Below are 24,676 nucleotides of genomic sequence, written 5' to 3'. Positions count from 1 at the left end.
TTGCTGATTTTTTGGGCCTTAACTGTTTACCATTTACAAATTTTTGATACATTTTGTGACTGTTTCCTAAATACGTTTGTAACATCGGGTGTAATACTGAGATCACTTGAAAGACTTCTGTGGTTGTTGCTTTTACCTATTTCACCCGTCGCAGCCTTCCATACAGCTTTGCACCCATTATGGGCGTTTGCCTGGCCTTTGGCGTGTCTAATCCCTGCCCTATATTTACTTTTTATTTTTATGTATTTCATTTTAGCTTTATGACAGCTCTTTGCCTTCTCATGATAGATAAAGTAAGGAATGAGGAGGTTCTGCGCATAATCAGAGAGGAAAGTAATGTGTAGAAAACACTGATAAGGAGACGGGACATCTGTTAAGACATGAGGGAATGACTTCCGTGGTAGCAGAAGGAGCTGTAGAGGACAAAAACTGTAGAGAAAGACAGAGACTGGAATACATCCAGCAAATAATTGAGGACGTAGGTTGCAAGTCCTGCTCTGAGTTAAAGAGGTTGGCTCAGGAGGGGAATTCATAGCGGGCTGCATCAAACCAGTCAGAAGACCGATGATCCAAAAAGATAGTTCATAGTTTTTGTAATTTAGACGTGAACTATTTACATATAGATATCGGTAAAGGCTTTACTGCTGAAGATCTATGTACAGTATAGTAATAAATTGGCTAAAGGCATCATCAATATTAGCACTTTCAGAGAGCACTGCACGCAATTTTATCGTTTGTAGCTCGCTTCTGTAATCAGAAACATTTGTGTCATTAATTATCATGATTAAGATTCAGTAGGATGCCTTTATCGTCAGATAAGAAGTGAGTATCAAATAACTTTATATCAAAATTGTATTTATAACTATTGGGTATAAGAAGATTATAGAGTCAGAAGTACTGTCTTGTTTGGTTGTAATTAGCATGTAACTTTAACATATTAAGGAAGTTGAGGTGTTTTGAAGACGTGATTCCGATATCAATGTTGATATCTCTCCCAATTAAAATTTTATGCTTAGTGTATTTTGCTAACATTGTGATCAGTCTTTCTAGAGTCTCGATGAATAATTCAATGCTACCATCTGGGATACGATACAATGTTACTGTAATAAGTTGTAGAGAGGACGGTACTGTAGCAACAACTTCAAAAACATTTCTTTCACAAATATTATTAATACGAAGTACATTATATTGTGGATCTAAGCTATTGTTAACATAAATTGAAGCACTACCAAAATTCCGATCTTCACTGCAGTAGCCAGTAACTAGACCGAAATCAAGCGGATCGTAGAACTGTACTTGCTCCTCAGTTGGCCAGTATTCGTTGCACTTAAACTGCATATCGTTTGTACTGAAAGGTCATCAACTTGTTTCAAGATCAATTGTTTGTGTGACAGATTAATAACTAATTTACACCAGACACTGAAGTATTAAATTTGGTTACGTTCGGTTTTCTTCCGACACAGCGTTTTCGCTCACCAGCACGTGCTCAGTGCAACTGCGGACAGATGGTGCTGCGTTAGGGTTCTGTCCAATGACTGTATGCTGCTAATGCAGTGAGGACACGGAATGGGACAACAACACTGTATACAGAAAAGACTTATGACACAAATTTATGTGAAACCCTGATCAGTTACGTATACACGGCTGTTGGCATTATCTCTGTAAAGCAAAGCAAGAGGTCGTTACATGCGCAATTTACGATGTACGTATGCATGCAAATGAACGACAAAACGTCCGAGAGGCTATACCCAACCTTGAGCAAGTAAGATTCCTATCTGAAATTAATTACAGTCCCTGAGGCTACACATTTTTCCGTGTAATGGCCATTTGAGGTTATCTGTTCTTAATATCAAACTTAAGAAATTTCCTTTACTTGTGTTTCAAAAAGCTAGCAAATAAAAAGATGGAGAAGAGGAGGGAATGATGTCTTCACTTATGGGCGGGCCTTACAGCTTTCAGAACAGAAGTTTCGGGAATATTTCACAACGAGATCAGTCACTGTGATGGACACATTTATTTCAACACCGACGCGTGCTATGGCCAAAATAATAAACCGGAGAAAATTGGTGTAGTTATTGGTAAAGTGCGAAGCATAAGCAAGGTCACGTGAATGAACTGAATCGGAATATGTTCGCCAAAAGGTTACTGGTACAAACAGTTTTTGTCATCCAAAAGCCGAGAGCTTACGAGAAATAACCGCACCTCTGCCCCGAGCTAAGCATGATTACATTATTCTCGCTTCCTCATACACAAAGGATGATTTCTCTTCGTAAATAAACAATATGAAAAAAATAAACTATATGGGATGGACATAGGTAGGACCCAACACCACACTATGCAGCCAGCTATTCCCTCTTGACGGATCACATCACTTTCTCCGCAACAAGGTTTTGTAGGCTGTTTACCAACTCGCACTCCAGCCAGAGTTATGTACCGGTGTCTGGAACTCTATAAATTTTAAGACACAACGGGTCACACAAAAACTGACTGGGTGCTACACAACCATATTCATCTGAGGTCTCTGCTGCGATAATCACTCGAAATGGTCGTGTAGGGTCCAGGGTCTGACATTCAGTACCCAAGAATTCTGTGCTCATAAATGTGTGGAGGTTCAGAACTGTCCACGTGTCTCGCCTACTCCTTCGGGCCAAGGAAAACCACACGCACGGAGGCCCTATTAGAGCTGCGCTATACCAAAATTTAGGTTCGGTAGTTTTGGTACAGTACATAAGTGAGGTAGTAATGGTAACATTACCGGTAATCTTGGTAGCATTGGTAGGGAGCTCCTGGGACGTCTGTATTCCTGATCGGAAAGTGAGCCATTACTGGACTGAGCACTGGGCTGAGAAGCTGGAGGGTCATCGCTCAGAGAAGTAAGGGAAGTGTGTCGCGACTCTCGCTGTTCGTGGTGTACATTAAGGTGGAACAGAATACTAATAGCTGCCCCTGTCTTTCCGCAGACGATGCCGCTTATAATGAAGCAAGAAATGTGGTGCATGTGGCGCAAACCCGCGACCGGACTCTCGACATGAGTGCTTGTGCAGGCCAGTAGGAGCGGGAGCGGGGGGGGGGGGGGGGGGGGGGGCGCTCCCTGTCCTGCCAAATCCCGCCTGCCAAATCCCGGGAGAGATCCGCGGCAGGCCGACTGAGTGGACCTGCGATCATCCTGGAGGCAAAGGAAAGAGGAAAGGTCGCCCTCACCCACCCAAATTCTAATCTGGGATTGAACCCAGGGCCTCTAGGGCTAGAGTCCAGTCTTCTACCAGCTACACCATGTACTTCTTGAAAATTCATCCCTGTGTTTGTTCGAAAGTTCTTTGCAGATGGCGTTATCTAAAACGAAGTGCTGTGTCAAAAAAGCTGCAGAAAAATTTCAATCGCACCTCCATAAGATTTCACGCTCTTGCGAAGACTACTCTTAGACCCTCACTTTCCTACAAAGGCTTCGCTATAAATACAACCAGTAACAGGGGATACTGAACGTATACAGAGAAGGGCTGCAAGAATGGTCACGGGTTTAATTAATTCATGGAAGAGTGCCACAGAGATACTGATGGCACTGCACTGGCAGACTCTTGAAGACACACGTAAATTATTCCGACAAAGTGTATTAGCAAAGTTTCAAGAACCGGCTTTGGATGTTTACTCTAGGGGTGTACCACAGCCCTCTCCGTATAGCTCACACGTGGATCGTGAGGACAGGATTTGAGTGGTTGTCGGACGCAAGGACGCATTCAGTCATTCTTACCGCGCTACATGCGTGAACATGGCGGGAAGAAATCGTAATAACTGGTGCAATGGGATGTGCCCTCTGGTTTGCACAGTATACATGTAGATGCAGATGTAGCAGGTAGAACTTTAAATGGCACTCGGATGCAAAATTATGCATTTTACAAAACATAAGATGTAATATCTTACGACTGCAATATCAGTGATTCACAATTGGAATCAGTCAATTCGTGCATTTCCATGTGTGTAGCAATTGGTAAGGATATGAAACCGAACTTCCGCGCTGGCCCAATCATAGGTAAGGTAGATGGCAGACTTGGCTTCATTCCCGCGGCACTGGGAAAAGGCTGTCACTATATAAGGGAGAATGCTTAAAAATCACTGGTGCGTCCTGTTTGTGAATATTGGCCGAGTGTGTGGGATGTACACCAGACTGGACTAACAGGAGATGCTGGAAGAACAAAAAGAAGTGCAGCGACAATGCTCACAATTTTTTCTGGCTTAACGGAAAAGCGTCATAGAAATGTTAAAGAACTTGGCTGAAGCAAATTATTCCGTTAAAGCCTACTTCCAAAATTGCAGGAACCACTATTAAGGGAAGAGTCTAGAAAATGGAAGTTTCTGGTAAGGTCTTGAGGCCATCGGTCCCTAAGCCTACACACTACTTATTCTACCTTAAACTAACTTACGCTATGGACAACACACACACCCATGCCCGAGGGAGGACTCGAACCTCCGACGGGGGGCAGCCGCAAGAACGGTGACAAGGCGCCCGAGAGACTAAAAACGTTCCTCATCCCTCTACGTATAGGCCCTAATGGGACTGCAAGTCTGATCAGCAGTCATTCTTCTCGCACTCTGCACGTGAATAGGCCGGGAAAAAGCCCTAACATGTCGTATGATGGTAAGTTCCTTCTGCCCGCAGTTCACACTGGTTTGCAAAATATATATATACTATGTGATAAAAAGTACCCGGATACCTGACTGAAACTGACTTACAACCTCGTGCCGCCCTCCGTTGATAATGCTAGAAGCCTTGATGACGGCTTCCACTCTCGCAGGCATACGTTCAGTCAGATGCTGGACCGTTTCTTCGGGAATGGCAACCCATTCTTTACGGATTGCTGCACTGAGGAGAGGTATCGATCTCGGTCGGCGAGAACTAGCACAAAGCTGGCGTTCCAAAACATCCCAAAGGTATTCTATAGCGTTCAGGTCAGGGCTCTGTGCAAGCCAGTCCATTACCGGGAAGTTATTGTCGTGTAACAAATGGTTCAAATGGCTCTGAGCACTATGGGACTTAACTGCTGAGGTCACCAGTCCCCTAGAACTTAGAACTAATTAAACCTAACTAATCTAAGGACACCACACACATCCATGCTTGAGGCAGGATTCGAACCTGCGACCGTAGCGGTCGCGCGGTTCCAGACTGTAGCGCCTAGAACCGCTCGGCCACCCCGGCCGGCGTCGTGTAACAACACCGACACAGGCCGTGCGTTATGAACAGATCCTCGATCGTGTTGAAAGATGAAATAGCCATACCCTACTTGCTCTTCAACAGTGGGGAGCAAGAAGCTGCTTAAAACATCAATGTAGGTCTGTGCTGTGATAGTGCCACGCAAAACAACAAGGGGTGCAAGCTCCCTCCATGAAAAACACGAATACACCATAATACCACCGCCTCCGAATTTTATTGTTGACATTTCACACGCTGGCATTAGCATTGGCCATTCCCACACCCTGCCATCGGATCGCCACATGGTGTACCGTGATTCGTCACTCCACACAACGTTTTTCCACTGTTCAATCGTCCAATATTTACGCTCTTTACACCAAGCGTGGTGTCGTTTGGCATTTACTGGCGTGATGTGTGGCTTATGAGCAGCCGCTCGATCATGAAATCCAAGTTCTCTCACCTCCAGCCTGTCATAGTACTTTCGGTAGATACTGATGCAGTCTGGAATTCCTGTGTGATGGTCTGGATAGATGTCTGCCTATTACACATTACGACCCTCTTCAACTGTCGGCAGTCTCTATCAATCAACAGACGAGGTCGGCCTGTACGCTTTTGTGCTGTACGTGCCCTTCCGCGTTTCCACTTCACTATCACGTCGGAAAAAAATCTCTCGTACAGATATATGACACAAGTGACACCCACTCACCTGACCACGTTCGAAGTTCGTAAGTTCCGCGAAGTGCCCCATTCTGCTCTCTCACGATGTCTAATGACTACTGAGGTCGCTGATATAGAGTACCTGGCAGTAGGTGGCAGCACAATGCATCTAGTATGAAAAATGTATGTTTTTGGATGTGTCCGGATACTTTTGATCACACAGTGTAGACATGTGCATGTAGGCAAGAGCTTCTGACAATGGGGAACACCTGACTACTTTTACACCCTCACTCTCCTACCGTAGTTTAGCTATAAACACAATAATACGAGCACTAGAATCGCAACAGTTTTTACTACTTCCGTATTTTTGGTCTTAGGATTTTTTATACAAAATCGCATGACTATGATCTACATAGGAAAGCCTGTTAATACACTGAAGCGCCAAAGGAACTAGTATAGGCACGCGTATTCAAATACAGAGATGCGTAAACAGACAGAATACGGCGCAGTGGTCGGCAACAACTATAGTATGACAACAAGTGTCTGGCGTAGTTGTTAGATCGGTTATTGTTGCTAAAATTGCAGGTTATCAAGATTTAAATGAGTTTGAACGTGGTGTCGTAGCCGGCGCACAAGCAACGGGCCACATTAAATCCGAAATAGCCACGAAGTGGGGATTTTCCAGTACGACCATTTCACGAGTGTACCATGAATATTAAGAATCCGTTAAAACACCAAATCACAGACATCGCTGCGACTTGAAAAAGATCCAGCAAGAACTGAAGACAATCGTTCAACGTGACACAAGTGCAGCCCCTCCGCAAATTGCTGCTGATTTCACTGTTAGGCCATCAACAAGTGTCGGTGTGCGAACCATCCAACGAAACATCATCGATATGGGCTTTCGGAGCCGAAGGCCCATTTGTGTACCCTTGATGACTAAACGACACAAAGCTTTACGCCTCACCTGGGCCTGTCAACACCGATGTTGGACTGTTGATCATTGGAAACATGTTGCCTGATGGAACGAGTATCGTTTCAAATTGTATCGAGCGGTTGGATGTGTATGGGTATGGAGACAACCTCATGAATCAATGGACCCTGCATGTATGCAGTGGCTGTTCAAGATAATGGATGGTCTTTAGTGGTGTGGGGCGTGTGCAGTTGGAGTGATACGGAACCACTGATAAGTCTAGATACGACTCTGACAGGTGACACGTACGTAAGCATCCTATCTGAGTAACTGCATCCATTCATGTCAATTGTACATTCCGGCGGACTTGGGCAATTCCAGCAGGATAATGCTATACCCCACAGGTACAGAATGGCTACAGAGTGGCTCCAGGAACACTCTTCTGGGTTTTAACACTTCCGCTGCCCACCAAACCCCGAAGATATGGACATGAAAGAGCATACAACATGCTGTTCAGAAGAGATATCCACCCCATCGTACTCTTACCGATTTATGGACAGCCCTGTAGGATTCATGGTGGCAGTTTCCTCCAGCCCTACTTCAGACCTCAGTCGAGTCCATGCCACCTCTTTTTGTGGCTCTTCTGCATGCTCGTGGAGGCCCTACGCGATATTATGGAGGTGTACCAGTTTCTCTGGCTCTTCAGTGTATAAATGAGTGTGTGCTCTAGTGTTGATAAAATATACATTGAAAAGACTGGAAGAAGAGCTTCTGCTGTAAATGCACACGTGATCACGTTGTGTGTCCCTTGTCGCTGATTACTAGCATCGATATGTCATAAGAAAACTATACATGATAGGAATTTCTCACTTCGACACATACGAGATGTAATGGGTAAAAATGCAATATTTTTATATGTGGTACCTTAAGACGTACACAGATCGTGTGTTGGTTATTTTTTCTCTGCATCGATGAGTCTTACCACAAACAGGTCGCAAACTTTACGCCCTGATGTTTTCTGATTGGTCGTAACTGCAGAACTACGCCAGTCAGTGTGGACCAGCCGTTTGGCGCCCAGCGTCCACATTTCCAATACCTTTCCTGCCGCCCAGGGCAAAATAAGCATTAATGAGTGGCTGTTATCACATGTACTTGGAGTACTAACTGACCTACAAATATACTACTTAGAGTACTAACTGACCTAAAAACATACTACTCCTTAAAGCTATAATTATTAGTATGCAGATGACTTATATGCGGATTTAATGTCATTGAGTACACAGTCCTTAGTCGCCAACACAAATATATGCACTTGTACCCGTTACTCCTTGTATTCTGTCAAATTGTTTTGTCAATAAACCTGATAGTCGTGTAATCAAAGGTCGTAACTTGAGTGTTCATTGCTGATAATAGTTAAACGCTTTTTTAAATTTTCCAATGTACCATCTATACATGAACGTAACACTAAACAAAATCCATGCTCTTCTCCTGTTTTGCTTATAGATTTAGCATTCTGTAGTGTAGAAAAATCTTTCTTGTTGGTGTTTATGAAGTCGCATAATCTTACAGTTTTCGCAGCATTTTTTGTCTTTGTGTCTTGTTTCCACTGCTTTTTGGGAATACGTCTTGCACGTACATGTGTTTTGATAAACTGCATTTCGTAAATTACGAGTATGTCCTATAACCACTGTTTATTTGCGAAATGTGAGTCAAATTAGTTCGTCTGATCACTATCTAATCAAGGCGCAGCAGTTTTTGGATTGTCTCTCCTGGAAGACAACCTAAATTGTACGAAATATTCCAGTCTGGCAGCTGGTCTGACTGCGATGTGTGTATTCTATCGAAACTTGTAATGTGTTACAGCGTTCACCAGTTCTATGACTGTTCCATTCATTCAGCTGTGCGTTACAGAATATGTGTGCCTAAAACAAATACTGAATCATTTAACTTGTTTCCTAAATTATACGACAGGGCCGAGAAACTTCAATAACGGTTGCCTTAAATTTAATTTCGAAATTGTATACCTTCGTAACAAATTTGGGCATTTTTAATGAAAATAAAAAACAGTTTTAAGAGAAGAAAGTTTATCATATCAAGTTAAGCAACATATGCAGTGTAACAGAAAATGAAGTTCACATAGATGTAGAAAACAGAAGTAATTATTTAATAGTGGTACTTATGAAGACACCAGGATATGAAGACGGCAGGCGGCGACGGTGGCCGAGCGGTTCTAGGCGCTTTAGTCTGGAACCAAACAACTGCTACGGTCGCAGGTTCGAATCCTGCCTCGGGCACGGATGTGTGTGATGTCCTTAGGTTGGTTAGGCGTAAGTAGTTCTAAGTTCTAGGGGACTGATGACCTCAGATGTTAAGTTTCTTTTTATACTTCTAAGTATGTATTGTGGTTTGTGTTTTGTAGTGTTGCCAACCTAACTTTGCCACAGGTTTGACCTACAGCTTTTTACTCTCTTTTGGATTATTTTATGTTTGTAATTCTATTTAATTATGTTGTTATGCATTTATTTAATGTGTAAGAGTAGGGAAGGAATAGTGATGGAGTATTTTTTGTTTTTTGTTTTATTTGGGGGAGGGTGGGAGGGGAGAAACCATGATGAGTGGACATTAGTGATGGAGTGTGAGTTGGAGGAGAAGATGAAAGAAGCGAAATGAAACTGGGAGGGGGAGGGGCGTTGGGTGCGAGAGTTGGTGGTGGTGAGGGAAGGAAAAGAGTCTTTTCTTTTTCTTGTAATTTCGTCACTTATTTTATGTAGAGCCTGGTTTCCAGTATTTATTTGGTCATTGAGCAACTGTTTATTTTTTGTTCATGCTTTGTTTTGTGTTAGCAGCCAACACCGTGTTACGAGTCGAGGCCGAAATGCACGTGTTTTAGCTGACGCAGGCTGGCGTGAGGAGCGAAGAACTATACTGACGTGAGGTCTGGAACATGACAAGGAATGAGAATTCAGAAAGCGGACGTAATTAGTTTGATACTTAACTTTAATCCATTAACGATGAACGTCGCTCTTGACGGTACATTGTTCACAATATTATCTGTTCTTGAAGATAGTAATTATAGTAACTGAATATGACGCCTTCCTAGGTCGTAGCAAATGACGTAGCTGAAGGCTATGCTAAACTGTCGTCTCTGCAAATGAGAGCGTATGTAGACAGTGAACCGTCGCTAGAAAAGTCGGCTGTACAACTGGGGCGAGTGCTAGGGAGTCTCTCTAGACTAGACCTGCCGTGAGGCGGGGTTCGGTCTGCAATCACTGATAGTGGCGACACGCGGGTCCGACGTATACTAACGGACCGCGACCGATTTAAAGGCTACCACCTAGCGAGTGTGGTGTCTGGCTGTGACACCACACTTTGTGTTGTGGAAATTGTTTTGGAAAGGGAGGATGTGTCTGTCTTTACTGATTCTTACGATATTCATCTCTTTTTCAATTTTGCTTCGTCTATACCGCGCAGGATTAGCCGAGCGGTCTGAGGCGGTGCAGTCATGGACTGTGCGGCTGGTCCCGGCGGAGGTTCGAGTCCTCCCTCGGGCATGGGTGTGTGTATTTGTCCTTAGGAAAATTTAGGTTAAGTAGTGTGTAAGCTTAGGCACTGATGACCTTAGCAGTTAAGTGCCATAAGATTTCACACACATTTGAACATTTTTGCTTCGTCTATGGTGCTCTTGTTTTGGATCATCTGCAAATGCTGAATGGGTTGTACCCTATTTAAATGCTGTTACATGTTCTTTATATCTTGTGTCGAATGCCTGCCACTCATTCCATTGTACACTTTTCACGGTTTCTGCAACTGAGCCGACAGATACCAGATTGTTGGTATCTGTCTGGTTTTGATTTCAGTTTTGGGATGTGTTTTTGTACTGAATTGTTTGTTTTATAAGCAATGTTTATGCCTTGTTTTTTGAATACGTTACATATTTTATGTGTGAATTTGTTGTGGTAAGTCATTGTATTTTATTGTATGCAGAAACTGTGGCTCTGATGCATGTATGCTTCAGTGTTGCAACATAATACGGTGGAGGTGGGTGGGAAAATTCGCCAAAAGGATGGATGGCAGATGGACCTTACAAGTTCTTTGCTAGATTTCAAGAGAATTGAGACGGAGAAAAGGCAATTCTATAGCTAAGTCCATTAACGCGTAGACTGGTGGAGATGCAGTTCTTAGACAGCAATAGATGATACAGAATGGATTTTTCAATCTGCAGTTTGGTACAAGCTGTTTGGGTAATTAAAGCTGTTTGCTGCACCCGGAAATGGCACATCTGACATCCGCGGGAAAATGCTCAGCCGAGTGCGCTATCCAAGAACTGCCCACCACCCACCTTCGCACATCAGTCGGTAGAGTTCTTGTCCACGAAATTCGATGGTTCCATCTTCGAGTCCCTGCACATAGTTTTAATCTGCCAAGAAATTTCAGTGATTTTGGTGATGATACTATTATCCGAATGTAAAAATCATTTTAGTTACTAAATCTTGAGTTCAGTGCAATAGTCATTACATGAAAATAAACTAAATTTGAAGGAAACATTACTTTCTTGATACGGAATAAAATTGCAGAAAGCTTTTACTTCGAGAGGTATTTCGCACACTGAATCTATTGGATTTTGCAGTCGATTCGAAAAATGTGTGTGACGTGCTGTATTTCTATCCAGTGGGATGTTAAGGTTGTGTTGCAGTGGGCGTCGCAGCAGTACTCATCTTGACCCAGCAGCCATAAATATTTAAAGACTGGCTTTGTGAACCTTGAGTGTCATTCTTTTAGCGTCATCTGAAGAATAAGCTGTGAGTTGCTTGATTGTTCTGTAAGAATGACTTCAGCCGGCACCTTGCTTTGCCCTATGGACTTTTACGTCACTAAAATACCTGGAAAGTGGAAGGTGATCGGCATCGGCAGTTAGGCTCTCTGTATGAGAGGTAAGCAAATATACCCGTGCGCCGAGTACAACTCATCACAAAACGTTGAAAGAAAGGCTTTCAGCACCGCAAGAACAGCGGAAATCCCCGAAAACTTTGGACCCGGATTAGCATCAGCTGGAAATGACATTTGGCAGTGATGTTTGATCGATAACTGAATGTCCTCCATCAGTGTCACAGGTGGGATCCTAACGCTCACATTTCGTCGCTGTTTTCAGACTATATTTTGTGGCAAAGAAGTTTTCAGAACAATCGATCATGTGTTTCTGCTGTATTTTCGTGGATGGAAAGATTTTCATGTATCACTGGCAGGAAAATTCCCCCGTAGAGGTCAGATCGTTAAACGCTCGTTCTGGGGACACGGGATCGGATTCAGCAACCGGGATGTGGTTTTAGGCAGTTTCCCACATCGCACTACGTGGGTGACGGGCTGGTATTCGCATTTCGCCTCAGACACACGATTCGCAGGCATTTACAAAACGTTCTCACACTTGGACATGCGATAATAGTGCACGCAAACAGATGGGGTGGACAAATTTCGGTCTAGAGGAGGAAGGGATGGTGATAGGAAGGGAATCTGGCTACATGCTACCACTAACGAAATCTGAAAATAAGTGGCTGACCCCGCTCAGAGACTGGAAAACGCAAAGAACGGGAAGGAGACTGAGAAGGAACATTATTTCTCAGGTATTGGATGCGAATATTCCAAAGGAGAACATCTTCGTTTCATTTGATTAAAGAAAAAAAAAAGCAGAGTGCATTTAGGCTATTGTTTGCTGCAAAATGCAGGTGAAGTTCATCACCGCAGTGGACGCAGCTCCCAATTTGACTGATTTCCATTACTCAGGAATTTATACCGAGAAACTACAACAATTCATAAAAATATACAACGGTTGACACGAGCCGAGCGGTTCTAGGAGCTTCAGTCTGGAACCGCGCGACCGCTGCGGTCGCAGGTTCGAATCCTGCCTCGGGTATGGATGTGCGTGGTGTCCTTAGATTAGTTAGGTCTAAGTCGTTCTATGTTCTAGGGGACTGATGACCTCAGCAGTTAAGTCCCATAGTACAAAATTGTTAAGGCTTTCGTGGCTACTTGTTGACAAACTGCCTATTGGCTTCTGTCTCGGGTTCTTCGGCCGACATTATCTAATGATTTTTCTGACGTTTCGCCAGCACGAGTGGCTGGCATTGTCAAAGCTTCACCCTCCATTGCCGGTGGTGAACTGGAGCCGAGCTCGCGGCTGCAGACTATATGTACCTGGCGCGCCAACGTCCGAGGGCTTCTCCGCGGTCATTTCCGGTGCGGTTCTCCTCTTGCTACCTGCGACGGTCATTCGTTGCAGTACCGGAAGCCAGGATCCGTTTACCTCAAGGCTTTCCTCTTTCTTGTTGAGACTGTTCGCGTGTTTTTGTATTTCTACAGCTTCTCTGCTGAAGAAACTGAAACTTGCACCAAACGACATCCTGGTCAGCTTTGATGTTGTTTCGTTATTTACGAAAGTGTCGCTCAGTGACGCTCTGGAGCACATCGGTTCCATGTTCCCGCAAGACATCAAAAAGCTCTTCCATGCATGTCTACATCTACATCTACATCTACATCGTACTCCGCAAGCCACCTGACGGTGTGTGGCGGAGGGTACCTTCAGTACCTCTATCGGTTCTCCCTTCTATTCCAGTCTCGTATTGTTCGTGGAAAGAAGGATTGTCGGTATGCCTCTGTGTGGGCTCTAATCTCTCTGATTTTATCCTCATGGTCTCTTCGCGAGATATACGTAGGAGGGAGCAATATACTGCTTGACTCTTCGGTGAAGGTATGTTCTCGAAACTTTGACAAAAGCCCGTACCGAGCTACTGAGCGTCTCTCCTGCAGAGTCTTCCACTGGAGTTTATCTATCATCTCCGTAACGCTTTCGCGATTACTAAATGATCCTGTAACGAAGCGCGCTGCTCTCCGTTGGATCTTCTCTATGTCTTGTATCAACCCTATCTGGTACGGATCCCACACTGCTGAGCAGTATTCAAGCAGTGGGCGAACAAGCGTACTGTAACCTACTTCCTTTGTTTTCGGATTGCATTTCCTTAGGATTCTTCCAATGAATCTTCGTCTGGCATCTGCTTTACCGACAATCAACATTATATGATCATTCCATTTTAAATCACTCCTAATGCGTACTCCCAGATAATTTATGGTATTAACTGCTTCCAGTTGCTGACCTGCTATTTTGTAGCTAAATGATAAAGGATCTATCTTTCTGTGTATTCGCAGCACATTACACTTGTCTACATTGAGATTCAGTTGCCATTCCCTGCACCATGCGTCAATTCGCTGCAGATCCTCCTGCATTTCAGTACAATTTTCCATTGTTACAACCTCTCGATACACCACAGCATCATCTGCAAAAAGCCTCAGTGAACTTCCGATGTCATCCACCAGGTCATTTATGTATATTGTGAATAGCAACGGTCCTATGACACTCCCCTGCGGCACACCTGAAATTACTCTTACTTCGGAAGACTTCTCTCCATTGAGAATAACATGCTGCGTCCTGTTATCTAGGAACTCCTCAATCCAATCACACAATTGGTCTGATAGTCCATATGCTCTTACTTTGTTCAATAAACGACTGTGGGGAACTGTATCGAACGCCTTGCGGAAGTCAAGAAACACGGCATCTACCTGTGAACCCGTGTCTATGGCCCTCTGAGTCTCGTGGACGAATAGCGCGAGCTGGGTTTCACATGACCGTCTTTTTCGAAACCCATGCTGATTCCTACAGAGTAGATTTCTAGTCTCCAGAAAAGTCATTATACTCGAACACAATACGTGTTCCAAAATTCTACAACTGATCGACGTTAGAGATATAGGTCTATAGTTCTGCACATCTGTTCGACGTCCCTTCTTGAAAACGGGGATGACCTGTGCCCTTTTCCAATCCTTTGGAACGCTACGCTCTTCTAGAGACCTACGGTACACCGCTGCAAGAAGGGGGACAAGTTCCTTCGCGTACTCTGTGTAAAATTGAACTGGTATCCCATCAGGTCCAGAGGCCTTTCCTCTTTTGAGCGATTTTAATTGTTTCTCTATCCCTCTGTCGTCTATTTCGATATCTACCATTTTGTCATCTGTGCGACAATCTAGAGAAGGAACTATAGTGCAGTCTTCCTCTGTGAAACAACTTTGGAAAAAGACATTTAGTATCTCTGCCTTTAGTCTGTCATCCTCTGTTTCAGTACCATTTTGGTCACAGAGTGTCTGGACATTTTGTTTTGATCCACCTACCGCTTTGACATAAGACCAAAATTTCTTAGAATTTTCTGCCAAGTCAGTACATAGAATTTTACTCACCACGAACTATTTTACGTGGAATGGCGATTTCTACGAACAGCTGGAAGGCGTCGCCATGGGTAGTCCTTTCAGTCCAGTGGTGGCCAACTTCTTCATGGAACAATTCCAAGCACAGGCACTGGACTCGGCGACTTGCAAACCTAAGGTGTGGTACAGGTACGTCGATGATACTTTCGTGGTGTGGAGCCATGGTGAAGAACAGCTCGGTGACTTCCTAAGACACTTGAACAGCCTCCATGCCAACATAACATTTACCATGGAAGTAGAAAAGGACAAGAAACTGCCATTTCTAGATTTGCTGGTCACAAGGGAAGGCGAAAACCTGGGACACAGCGTGTATCGAAAACCACACACACGGACTGATTCCTGCACAAACTGTCAAACCACCACCCGAGCCAGAAAAGAGGCATGATTAGTACGCTCGTAACGAGAGCACGACGAATATGTGAGCCGCAACACCTCAAACGAGAAATGCAACACCTGGAAACTGTTCTGAGGAGCAATGGGTACTCCACAAATTACATTAGAAGTGTAACAGAGCCAAACACTCGGCGAAGTAAGGAACCAGAAAAAGAAATGTCGGGTACGGCCTTTCTGCCATACATTGCCAGAGTGACGGACAGAATCGGCCGTATATTTCGCAAACATGGCGTAAAGACGATTTTCAAACCGACAAGGAAGATCAAAGAGTGTCTTAGATCGGCGAAGGAGAAAAGAGACCCACTTAAAATGTCGGGAATATACCGTATACCATGCACATGCGGAAAAGTTTATGTCGGAATGACTGGACGATCAATTAAATCCAGGATCAAATAGCATAAGCGACATTGCAGGTTGGGGCAGGTGGAGAAATCGTCCGTGGCAGAGCACGCACTGAATGAGACCGACCACGTAATAAAATTCGCCGACACGGAAGTTCTGGCTGTAGAGAAGCACTATCACACGCGCTTGTTCAGAGAAGCTGTAGAAATACAAAAACACGCGAACAGTTTCAACAAGAAAGAGGAAAGCCTTAAGGTAAACGGATCCTGGCTTCCCGTACTGCAGCGAACGACCGTCGCAGATAGCAAGAGGAGAACAACACCGGAAATTCCCGCGGAGAAGCCCTCGGACGTTGGCGCGCCAGGTACATATAGTCTGCGGCCGCGAGCTCGGCTCCAGTTCACCACCGGCAATGGAGGGTGAAGCTTTGACAATGCCAGCCACTCGTGCTGGCGAAACGTCAGAAAAATCATTAGATGAACGTCGGCCGAAGAACTCAAGCCAATAGGCATGAAGTCCCATTGTGCTCAGAGCCATTTGAACCATTTTTTTGATTGACACGAAATAGGGTTACGGTGCTAGCATAAAATCGGTGCAGAAACTAGGACTGTTGATGTTTTTAAAAATATCTGGAATCCGATACATCGATATTTAAAAAGAATCATTATAGGCCCTAGTGTTTCGAAATATTGACCAAAAGTGCATCGAAGTACTGGTCTCTAAAAATATCGCCTGCACATTGTAAATTAACTGCGGATTTTAGATGTGCACATTTAGGTATTTATTTATTATTATATACTTTGTACATCAGCAAGCCAGCTGCCTGTATATCTTCCATAGAGCAGAAACTGAAAGGAAAAGATACACGTTCGCGCTTGGCGATAACCAATGTGCTAACAAAGGTAACTGCATGTAAGTGGCAGAATGAAAGGTGCCCGATGGGTCCGTCGTTCAGTTTCGTCACATTCCCTATTTGCACGGAACACTTCATGTCGGCTTCCCTGTTTCTTCATTTCCGCAAACACCAGCGACCTAATAGTTGTAGTGTCAAACTTGCATGGTGAAGCTAAAAGTTGCAGTGTCTGTTAGCAGAGCCGAGCGGCGACTTTGTCAACATCCCCCACCCTCCCCCCACGTCTCCGTCCACAATCTTGTCGTTTAGATTTTTCTTCATCATTTTCAGCAACTTGTTTTTGAATGATGCCGATGTGAAGAAATAGCACGCCAGTTTCGAGAAATTGTTTTTTTAACGCAACTGATGTGCTATTTCTTCACAGCGGAAATATTGCTATTCCATTCACACCGCCACACCCTAGTGCAATTGTATTTTTGGAAAAAATATCGCTATAGAGATATTTTATCAACAGCCCACGCAGAAGCCTGCCACGTGGGAAGTATGATCAGTGGAATCTTTTTGTTCGCTGTACGTAGTAGAGAAGCTGCATGTTTGGGAGTTGTTGGCAGCTGATTCTGACCTAAGAGAGAGAGAGGAAACATACCTGAGCCGTGCGTGGCTCGTGTTCCCGCCGTCATGTATTTTACACCCTGTTTTTAACGTACTTCCACCTGACTACATTAATTTAAATTACTACTGTCACTGAGTTGCTGCTTTGCCTGACCGTGAGCGGCGGTAGCAGCGCGTATAGATATATCCCCTCTTGTCGTATCTTTGCTCGACCGCTATTACTTCCCGGTCGTCGTCTGTAGTAAGCGAGTTCGGGTTGCGAGTTCTGGTCTGCCAGTCTGTTGGAACGTGTCTGGAGCACAGTTCGGACCCAGTCGGGGAGTTGCAATGCGGCACTAGTGGAGTCGGGTTGGAGCAGCAGTGAGGTCTGCGTCGACATGGCTCGCCCGACCACTGCCGGTTTTGGTGGATCGTCGGTCGGTCGTCCTACCGGATGACGCGGCTCTCCGATCGTTCGTGAGTCGCCTGTGTGTGTGTGTGTGTGTGTGTGTGTGTGTGTGTGTGTGTGTGTGTGTGTGCATCGACTCCCAATTTGTCTTCGTGTGTGCTTAGTTACTGTTGGGTATCGTTCAGGTCTTCGTGCAAGTGTTTGCAGGTTGTGTGCGTAGTGGCGTTATTTCCACTGACGACTATTTTAGCCGTTGTCGGCATTCTGCGGCTAGTCGGCCGGTTGCTGTGGACCAGGGAAGTTTTCTCCGCGCGGTGCAGTCGGCTGGGTCCGCTGGTAGCCCCTGCGCAGTGTCGGAGCGTGTGTGGAGCTGTTCGATCGCTACGAACTTCGTGGTTCACCGACCCAGGACGTCAAAGTTGAGTAGTGGTTTCAACTACCCAAGCCACGTCCATTCGTGTTGTGGGGTTCGTTTCGGTGGTTCACTGCTGGGGAGGTTTTCCTGTGAGCAACACCGAGTGTGAAACTTCCTGGAAGATTAAAACTGTGTGCCGGACCGAGACTCGAATTCGGGACCTTTACCTTTCGCGGGAAAGTGCCGTACTTGCCCGCGAAAGACAAAGGTCCCGAGTTCGAGTCTCGGTCCGGCACACAGTTTTAATCTGCCAGGAAGTTTCATATCAGCACACACTCCACTGCAGAGTGAAAATCTCATTCTGGAAACACCGAGTGTTTCTATTGCTGAAATTTAGCTGCCATGCCGTGCAATTAACTATACTGGTTGACTAAAATTCAAGTGCACCAGCGGAATTTTCTGCCTTGTGACCGTTAGTGTTCTCGTTACCTGCCCTGGCCACTAACGTAATTCAGGCAGCGTCCTTTCCTCTCCTGTTTTTGCTGTCCAATATGGTGTGTAGTTTTGACAGCTAATACATATTTCATTGTTGATAATCACGTTTGTAACTTTTGGTGTTTGAGTTCTCATGTCCGATTGGTGGCAAACAAGTCGTTGTGTCGGTCGGTTCGTGACTGTTCCCTGGTTGGGTTCGGACGAATCGAGTGTAGTTTGGCTCACCGCCTGTCTCGCCTAAGTGAAGGAGGGCAGACCGATCCCCTGGAGGCTCCTGAGTGCTGTTCCCTTAATTATTCTTTGGCAGTGTTAATGTTATTGCAATTTATTTTAAAAGAGTTTTTGGGGCTTTACTGTATTTTATATTTTCAATTGGGCAAGGTTAACTGAGAGCCTTCAGCCCTGGAAACATGTTCTCAGAGTTTCCTTCAAGTCCAAACATTAGTGCCTTCTGCTCTTGAAAGGTTATTGTAATTTCCTCTGAAAGATTTTACAAGTTATTGTGGGCCTTCCGCCGTTGGTGTTGCAAAAGGAAATTTGTAAACTTAATGTATTGTTTTACCGATTGTTGCAATATATATATACTTCCTTAATTTTCAGAATTTAACTTTGCAGCCTTCAGCCATCTTATTGCGTTTGATTATCTCTTTCTGTGCACCTTGGAGGCCATCAGCCCTTTTAGCATCTTAAAACGTTGTGGCCTTCTGCCTTCAGTAATCATCATAGTATATTTGGAATTCTGAATATTTAATCCGGCGGCCTTCAGCAGCTCCGCATGGTGATCTCATATATGTATACTATTTAACTGTGTGGCATGTATTTTCAAAATAGAACTTATTCTAAAGCATCTGTTTGGAGGCCTTCAGCCGCGAAGCAAATTTAATTCTTTTGAAAGTGTATTTGTGAACTAAATGATAATAAATTACAATTGTGAAATGAATCCGACCGCAACTCCCTTGGCCCTTTGCAGAAACCTTATTACCTGTTAGCCCTGTGTGATTTAGCGGGCGTTTCAATACCTGGAGCAGCCGAATTGGTCGGATGGCGTTCTTCACAGACGCTTGAATGTTCGCCTTTCTAGTGTTCGTAGAAACTATTTTTCACTACAGGTTCGGTTTCCAGAATATGCATTCAAGGATGGCCAACGACTGCAACGGCACTAATGAAAGAAATTTGCTATTACTCAAAGAGGTAGTACTGCGAGTATTCTCTATTCCTTCTGCAGTCACTGCAAGGGAAATACTGTGGAATACTGTGTGGAAAAGGCGACGTCACGGAGGTAAACACGGAAGCCGATCAGGTAGCGCACGTCTATGCAGATCACGTCTCGCCCCAAGGGCAGCCTTCGCAGGGTGTATGACATTTTCAGTAGAAGTTTTGTGATTTGGGGGAAAGCCTAAGGCCATTGTCGGCTCTCAAACGCCAGGAAATGGGAGTTCTTGATAGACGTTAGCGTTCACAGAATGGTCTGTTTTTGAGCTGACACTGCGACAATCGCACTGTAAATATAATGTCAAGTTAATACTCGTCTATTCTACTACTCCATCTCAGTGTGATGCATAAAATTATATTATTGTGATAGGTCGATGAGGATGACAGGAAAGAGATGAGGAAAGACGGGAAAGATCAGAAAGACTGAAAAGATACTTGGCAGTTAGGAAAGAAACATGCGCTTACTGAAGAAGAGGACCAGGAAATGATTGACTAAAGTGGTCCAATGAGGCCGTAAGAGCAAATAATAATAATAATCATAATATGATAGGACTACGAAATTTTTAGTCAGGATCGTACGATGATGCGGCCTATGAAAGCTATTATAAACCATCAACAAAACTCTTCTGGGTGTGTAACTGCATTGTCAGTGTGTAGAACTTCCGACGTCTCGGCCATTATTGGAAGTGACATTCCTCAGGATGTTTTTCACTAACCTAAAGCTAGCCTGAAGAAAGCCATTTGCAATACAGTCCGAAGCGTCGGAAGTTTCACACAGTAACAATAGCCTCACACACCCAGCAGAATATTATTGACTGTGACAATGGCTACAGAAGGGTACGCATACAGTTATTTGGCTGATCTATTATAGGTGGTAAAATCTTGTTTTTTTGTGTCGTTAATTACGGAACGTCCTTAAAAATGCCCAAGAATGGCTCTGTGCCACGATTTCCAAAATGTTCTTTCGCCCTGAATCTTTCACATAGGCAAAATTCGTGTCAACACTAATTAATCTAACACCGAACATCCAGTACGAGACGATAATGAAGCTGATACCGTGCCATGATTCACCTGTCGTCCGCGCCCACATCTCACGAATGCCACTGACCAACAGTAACTGCCAACTGCAAGTGACTCAAATAAGACGCTCAACGCGCGCCCACTTAGAACAACAACGATAAAACCCGAAAGATTACTTTTCGCCACTGGGAACAGCTTAACGAAAAGTGGCTGCACGAATGCCGATAAATGCCACCAAAAGAACGGATGAACTTATTAAAAAGTATACCAAAAAATAATAAATATTATCAGTTTACTCATCTTAAGTGGTAAAGGGCGATCTGCAATAATTACTTGAGGGAAGACGAAATTCTCAGCCAAGGTCGCTTGCAAACGACCTACCGGTGCGGTAGGCCCGGTTACCATCTTCAGATCTGTGAATAAATTCATAAAATAATATGAACTCTCAGCTGTTATACTTAATAAGTGAACTGAAGGTGGACAGGGTATAGCACTACCTCCACTAACAGTTAATTAGTTCAAACATTATCACGCCGAGCACTCAAAGTATGATCTTTTTATTGCGCATCTAAAAGGTCTTTAATGTGGCAAGTATTGCTACGTCAATTGATTACAGTTACTGAAGAAAATTAACAATAATATCACTTATCTCGTATTTGCAATCCAACGACGATCTCGCTCTGGCTTTGGCTCGTAATTAAAAATGTTGCCTAGGTAGCATGACTATCGCTGTTGGTGCGAAAGGCACTCGGATGTTAATTGCGCCGACTCGAAGAACTTACGGAGACAATCTTTCAGGATTAATTTGATGATTTATGTTTTTCATTGCAATGTGCTTCATACTTTTTTAAACAATGGTCACATGAAAATAATTCTTGACACTCACTTTTCACAAAAATTCGCATTTATTAAACTTTTTATTCTTTCGCACGTTCAAAACATTACTTCATCGTACAATTTCGCAGCCGTTACTGCTCTTAATAAAACTCACAACATTTTTCATTGTCCACAACTCAGACTCATCTTTTCATTTCCAACACAAAGTCAAGACTGTTCATACTCAACTCAAAATCTTGACTACTCTGTACACTTCCGCGCCAAAAAGTCAGAAGCCCGTATCAGAGATAACAATAAGTACAAAGATATTCACAGTAGATATTATATAGATTTCAACACCTCAAAACATCGACGTACATACATATAAAAATGAAACCAAATTTGAATAGAGTGAAAAATATGAGACATTACGTAGAAAAATATTCATTAATCTACGGTATCGAGAAATAGGGTTGGCTGGTGGTAATGGTTTCGCAAATAAAGAACCATTCAAGGGGAAGACAGGAAAGGAACAGGAGTCAGATGCATCGGGACATTACGTGGAATCAGCGGCGACGACTCAGAATGCGCCCCGGATCGGACTGTGTTCACTAGGCAGGCGCCTCAACCACTGCGCCATCCGCAGCACTCAGTTACGGCAACGGCGGAGTCCGTGTCTTCACGCCTCACGGCCCACCCACACTGCCACCGAGGCCACCTACGCGCAATCCCTGTGCATTTCCTCCATATTCGCTCTCTGAGATTCCCACAGGAGTTCGGATGTATCTGTGCACACGCACTCAACAAGGTCGATCCTTTGCCCAGCTAGGCCAATCGAATTGTGTGAATGTCGGACCTGCCCGGAAGAACAGCCACCACTCAGAATCCGCAGCTGCAAGGTGGATAGGGGAAAGTGTGTACCGGACCAGGAAGCTTGCCGAGATGGTCCGCGCAGTTGCGCTAACGCTGCGGCCCTGATGGTACAGTGGTTAACGGAGCTGCCTAGTAAGCAGGAAGTCCCGGGTTCTAATCCAGATCCGGTACACATTTCACTCGTCGCCGCTGACTCCGCGTGATGTCCCGATTTGTGGTGGCCAAGCGGTTAAAGGCGCTACAGTCTGGAACCGCGCGACCGCTACGGTCGCAGGTTCGAACCCTGCCTCGGGCATGGATGTGTGTGATGTCCTTAGGTTAGTTAGGTTTAATTAGTTCTAAGTTCTAGGCGACTGATAACCTTAGAAGTTAAGTCGCATAGTGCTCAGAGCCATTTGAACCATTTGTCCCGATGCAGCTGACAGTAGTGATCCCCTCCCTTTCCCTTTCTTTCTTCCCGTCTCCACCTTCAATTTACATATTCGTAAAATATGAAATTATACAGAGATAAAATTTAGCGTAATAGCAACCTTGTTGTTCCATCATACCTCGATAGAACGTTATTTCATGTGTGCTATACCAGCTGTGCAAGTACTCTTTCTATAACATTATCAGGTATGTGACGGACGGGTAAAACCATGCGTCGGCAAGTCAAGGTTAAAACCACAATACAACAGAGTAATTCGCCAAATGCCCGTGTCCCATACCAAGCAGTTCTGTGTACTTTACTGCAGGTACAGTAACGCCAGACTGACGAGGTGGTGGCCGTTACTGGCCGGAAAGTTGACAGCTGGCACCTGGAGGTGTTGCTAGGGTATTCGTGCACTTATTGCTGAAAATTATTTATGTGTGTTAATTATAATTCCTGTTTCGTGTCGATAGAATATCACTAAACATATTACCCTCACGTTTAGAAAAAAAACAGAACAGCATGAACGACTGGAGATACGTCATTCATACTGACAGGACACGTAAATTAGTATGTTCTCCAAAAATGATTAGCATTTGAACCACGCCGGCCCCTCGGTTGCATGTCAACATCGATATCGCGGCGCTACTCCACCTATCGGTAAAGAGTGGCTGCGACTCTAGTTATCGCTGTAAATCGAAGGTAATGGATCAGTGTGACTCGAGCAGACGTGCAGGATGCCTCGCAGACGTATTCCCGAACCCTGACGTTGAAGCAGTGAGTCTAAAAGAGGGCACATTATTGTAATGAGAGAGTGTGATGCATCCATTCGGGAAATTGCTGCTCGTGTATAACGAAGTGTTTCGGTAATGCCATGGGGTGTGCAGAATAGACGAGACGAGATGGGTGAGGTCGCACCACCCAGACCACGCTCCGAGGTGATCGACACCTCATGCGACTGGCACTGCAGGACACATCTGCGTCCTCCTCGGCTCTGGTGCCACAGTGGAACAGTGTAACACGTCGTACACTATCACGGGTGGCAGTTTGTCGCCTTTTATTACGGCATGTGTTCTGTGCGTGTTGTCCATTTCTCCGCCTACCTTTGACAGATGTTCAGAAACATTCTAGACGGCTATGAGGTATGGAACGACGTCACCTGAGGCCAAGAATGGCATTAGATATTTTTTTTTTGAACGAATCCAGGTTCCCTTTGTTTGAAAATGGTGGCCGTAGTTTGGTTTGCCTCAGACAGGGGGAGTGGCATCACAGTGACAGCATTTGCACAAGACATACCTGGTACAACGCCAGCTCAAGGCCATTTGGTGGTGGGGGGTAGAGGACGGGGTGCTACTGGGTACAACCACAAATGGTTTGTGCGTGTCCAGGGCACTGTGACCAGTGTGACCTACGTGAACGACATCCTGCAACCCGTAGCCATACCCTTTCTACACAATTTTTCAGCACGACATTGCACGACCATATGTTGCTGCATGAACAAACCTGTCTTCTTGGTGTTACACGATGTCAACCTTTAGTCCTCGCCCGCCAGATCGCCAAACTTGTCGCAAATCGAAAATTTGTGGGATATGGCGAAACAACGGGTGCAGTGCTGTGACACAGTGTCAACCATTACAGATGAGCTTTGGAACCAAGTGAATACAGCATGGATGCCTATACCACAGGTCACCATTCACGCGTTTTGCGCGTCGAGGCATCACTGGTGGAACGTGCTGTCAGGGCCCATGGCGGACCCTGTGCCTACTAGGCAACAAGACATAAGCTGAACCGAGGTGACTGAAATGCTAATCGTTTCTGCCGAACATACTAATGTACATGTCCTGTGAAT

Source organism: Schistocerca cancellata, chromosome 9 (genome assembly GCF_023864275.1).
Source record: "Schistocerca cancellata isolate TAMUIC-IGC-003103 chromosome 9, iqSchCanc2.1, whole genome shotgun sequence".
Taxonomy (NCBI): domain Eukaryota; kingdom Metazoa; phylum Arthropoda; class Insecta; order Orthoptera; family Acrididae; genus Schistocerca; species Schistocerca cancellata.
This window is presented reverse-complemented; position numbering follows the sequence as displayed.